Here is a 4,820-nt window from a genome sequence, read left to right on the forward strand (position 1 = left end):
TTCTGCGTCGCGGTAACGTGGAGTACAAAAATTCTTAAACAGGGATTGAACATTGAAACAAGGTACACGTGCTAATACAATTGTACAGTTTTTAAAATCTTCCAAGGCATTACCTCCTTTACACACCATTTCCCATGGCCTTGGGTTAGCGTATAAGGCTGGTCTCTCAACGTCAGGCCAAATATCGTTCTCTTTAGAGTATACTGTCGCAATATATTGGTATTTAACCCAATAATTTTCCGACTCTCCTAAGCAAGGTATTACATCCTTAACCACTTCATCTTTATTGAGTCCCCACCACGTCTTACTCTCGTCTCTCGTATGTATTTCTTTCCAAGCTTGCAGCACCCCTTTAATCGTTAAGTTTGTATAGGTCGCTTGCACATGTCGTCACTTCCGCCTCGGATTTCTCGTAGTCGCCATGCTGGGTGGCCTCCATTTACGTAGCGATTCGGTCTAACACGTATCTATCACGTTTGTTGTCTGCGTTTAAAATGGTACATTGTTGCTGCATCGTTGGCTGTTCGAACAAAGCCAAGGGGGAAAATGGTCGGTCTTTTTTCCGAATTCCGAAAATAACTAGGAACCAGGGCCTGGAGACAGAGGAGTGCGGACTCCGGAGGGAAGTCGTTACTTTGGGCTCGTGTGTGCAGCGATCACTTTGTGAGCGGTAAGCTTGTTTACCTTTATTTAATGCATGAGGATTAATAACGTTTCGACCGCCCATATATGGGCAAGTTGCTTATGTTTTGGATTCATGAGCAAGCAAGTTCGGTAGTACAAGCTGGCTAGCGGACGTTAGCCGAAAGCTAACATCGAACATTTTCACCCAAGTAGTGCCAGTGCAAAGTGTTTACTGCTGAAATTGGATTGATTAGTCTTGGGCTTTTAATGCCGATAACATGTTTTTTGGTGGCAAAATGTAAACTTGGAAAAAAAAGAGACAGAAGGGGCTGATGCAAGTAAACAGACCCCCGGGGGTGATGCAAGAAAACAGACCCCCGGTAGCCTACACATCATGCTAAAGAACTTATTCACGGCCACCCTACTGCGGTAAAATAACCAGTCTTTCCATCTTTTATTTGTTTATATATTTGTTTATTTTAACAGGTCGCCCTGCGCCCGTTTTTCTGTCCAATCATCCCGACTGGGCTCCAACATTAAAGTTGGGTCCCAAGTTACAACATCTATGTCTCAGCCCAGTCGGTGCCAAGATATGAACGTGCACAGGAGAGACAAGCAAAGAAAAGACGACTCGAAGTGGCAGAGATTGTTGCAGTTATGCAGCCAGATGGCTCCAGTAACCTGTACCCTCAAGTACTGCTGACATCATTGACTCTGGTATGCCACTCAGAATTCATTACATGATATATTGTATGCATGAGTGAATGTATGTGTTTGTTTGTGTGTGTACACGCACCTTATATTTTAGAGACATTTGGAAGTGTTTATAGAAATAAGTATTTGCCTGTAGCAATGTTCATACATTAAAAAATGCAACAAAATGTGTACATTTCTTTTACACTGACAAAAAAAACTATACTACTTTACTATATTAAACCTATTACTGGTACAGTATTTTTTTGTGATTTTTTCTTTATTTTTTTCTTTAGGGATCTCATGCCACACCGACTTGATTGCCAATGACATGATGGAAACGAAGGCGAGCATCAAAGCATTGGAGGAGGACAACATGCGACTGTTTGTTTGGCGCTAATAAAGGCAGCGTTTATACAAATTCTATTGTTGGGTTTGTTTACAAAGCTATACATAATACAAATGACAGGATTTGACTCAATGTGCAATATGGTCCCTCTTAAAGTAATGGCATAAATCTCTATTATTTCTAAAAGCACAAAAAATGAAGTGAATAATGATTAGATGTAGTAATTTCAGGGTTAAAAATTGAACTGTTAATTAATGTAGTTTATTTTAGCACAGGTGCCTACCATCCTGAGATGACGGTATGATGTAATGTTGATGGGGTACGCAATGACTTTCATTATGCTATGTACAGAGGAAAAAGTTGCTCTCTTTTAAATTTGTTTAATGTAAGACAAGTACCAGTACTGTGTTACAGTTTTCCCAATAATCCTTGTTTCACACTTGTCACAAAACCACTGTCCTTTTGGCAGTCTAGATTGGCACACTTCAAGTGATATCATTTGATTTTACAATCTGCTGCAGCACAAAAAACTACTTTATTCCGCATCTTTGAAGTACATGAGCAAGTGGTAGGTGACAGCGGCTGAGCAGGAACACTGGAAGTCCACTGCTGATCTAGTAAATGCTCTCCCGAGCAGTTCAGGTAAGGAGGGGATTTTGGGGAAAAAAAACTCTGGCTTTTCCAACTGGCCAAAACGAGCGATCTGGGTGGACTCGCTCAATCACACTTTGTCCACACCACAAAGTCGCAGAAGTCCCGTCCAGTTAAACTCATCTGTGCCTGAATCTGAAAATATTACAAACATTGTAATGAAAATATGAAACATAGAATTAAATAAGAAACTACAAAAAGTAAAGCCATACATACCTGGTAATAATATTGGTGTTGTCGTGACAAGTGATGGGAATTGTTGCCATCTGGCACCAGACAGAAATTGGGTGTTGTGACAGCCTCCTTAACCGTGAGATCATAAGAAAAGCTGTCAGTATGCTCAGTAGTTACCATGAACACGTTTTATTGTACTGGAAACTGAAACTAAAAATACGTCCTCTGAGAGTGGTTAACCTTAACCATTTAGAATAAGTTGATTAAGTAACATGTAACTAGTGAAAGGGTAGCATTAAATTTAATTAAGCCACGGGGAGGCTGTGCATAGTTACTTTTTATTCTTATACGCTCTGCCATATTTGCCTGTTATAAAATTATTAGAAAAACCACATCAGGTAAAGCCAGCTGTGCATGTAAACACAATGATAACAGGAAGCCTGAGAACAAATCAACATTTTTGTGTGCAGAATTACCAACACCATGTGGTTTACTTACGTGCAACAGCAACAGTTTCTTCTGATGCGATGTTAAAGTTTACACTCTGTATCCACCCGCTTACAAAATAATTGTAAGCCTCCAGGGATTTTTTTTTGGCGTGTTATGGAGCATATTGTCAACACGAGGTAGGGAAAGATGTCCAGAGATGTCACATTTGGCCAGCAAGCTTTCTCCGTCAAAAAAAAATCACCCTTGGTCAGGACGTAATTAGGATCAATCCCGCCACACAGAGACACCTTCTGCCTGTATCGTTGTTTTTGATCTTCCGGTAAATCGTGAAAATACTGCGAAAATTACATCAGGTTGATGAGCTCTACCGTGTAACTCGCGAGTGTACCTTGTGAACCGGCGGACACCCAATATGGCGCCCGAAGGAAAAACTCCCATGATGCATTACGATGTGCAAGCGACCTATTCAATCCTGTGCAGTTATAAATCCAACGAGTCAAAGGTGGCGTTCCTATTTCTACCAAGGGGCATCGCGGTGAAATACCACTTACCCAATCCTTCTCATGCAATCTGTTAAACATTCTTAGTGCTACGCATCGGTCAATTTTATCAAAATCACCCTTCGGAACATTATGTAAATCATCCGGCGTAGGAATGCGTTGAGCCCACATTTGTACCCGCCTTATATTTAGTACAGTTATTTTCACAGTCTTATTAAAGGTTGATTCCAACACATACGTACCCCTTTTCCATATCCATGGAAAAGAGTTATTCAACCACTCTTCGTGTTTCACTTTTATCTTCTTTTCACATAGTGCGTTTTTAACACTCATTGCAAAAAGGTGAGTAAGCAAGGTACTCGCGTCACCTCTTAACCCTCCTCCGGGGAGGGTAAGACTACTACCGCTATCCGCATAGCAAAACATGTGGTAGGGCACGGGACAATACCTCATCATATTCCAATCACAATGGCTATTATTATAATACGACTGGGCCTTACTTAACCTAACCCTGCATCCTGGCCGTCTCTTCATTACTTTTTTAACTTTATTTATTTTATTTATTACTTTTATTGGAGGTGTAATTGGTGGGGTCCTCCCAACCCTATTCCTTCCAAAAATAGTCGCGGCGTATACCATCCTACGTATTCTATTATGTGACCGGGTCTTATTTAACCTAACTCTGTACCTCGGCCGTTTCTTTTTAACTTTCCTTGGTGGGGGCTTTTTGAACCCCTGCATTCCAAGAAATTTCGGTGAGGCGAAAATCGTTCTACGTATTCTATTAGCATGGTGGATCGTGAGGGTGGCTCCTCTGACGACAAAGCCAAAGCCCCCAATTGATAAGTTACTGCTTGTTTAATAACCTTAATCGCCCTTGGCCTTCTAAATTTTCTTAGCCTTCGTTGATGAAAAACTACAGGGTACTTACCCAATGCTGGAGTCGGAGTACCTGGCAGGTAACCACCGGTCCCGTTGGCCCCTGGTCCTTCAATGGTCCCGTTGGTTCCTGGTCCCCTGCATCGAAAAGTTAAACAGCTCCAACATGGTTCCCATTCCGGCCGAAGCTCGGTACAAGTGTCATTTCGTGGGGCCGCGGGGTTAATTCTGAAATCCGGGTCGTCAGGGTCTGTCTTCACCCAGTACCCTCCTGTCGCATCTGGCAACCTTGCACAATATTCGTTGGTGTACCAAGCAGGATCTCCTTCTCCAATCTGGACCCAGTTATTTCTGACAATTCTTTGCTCTTGCTTCTTTAAGCATAACAAGGTAATATTGACCGTAAAGTCGTTCGCTGTGCTATTAATCCGGTAAACTACTCGAACTTTACACTTACTCTTTGATTTTACAGGGTACGTCGTGCTCCTTCTCAAAATCTT

The 4,820-nt window shown here is 41.7% G+C and overlaps 1 long non-coding RNA gene across 1 annotated transcript; it reads left to right on the forward strand.

Annotated features, from left to right (window-relative positions):
* The first annotated feature begins 376 nt into the window (after window positions 1-376).
* Window positions 377-3,398, forward strand: LOC144006305 (uncharacterized). Its single transcript, XR_013279773.1, has 3 exons — window positions 377-670; window positions 1,111-1,341; window positions 1,614-3,398. It is a non-coding gene; the product is annotated as an uncharacterized LOC144006305 (long non-coding RNA).
* The last annotated feature ends 1,422 nt before the right edge of the window (window positions 3,399-4,820 follow it).

The sequence above is a fragment of the Festucalex cinctus genome, chromosome 18 (assembly GCF_051991245.1).
Source record: "Festucalex cinctus isolate MCC-2025b chromosome 18, RoL_Fcin_1.0, whole genome shotgun sequence".
NCBI lineage: Eukaryota > Metazoa > Chordata > Actinopteri > Syngnathiformes > Syngnathidae > Festucalex > Festucalex cinctus.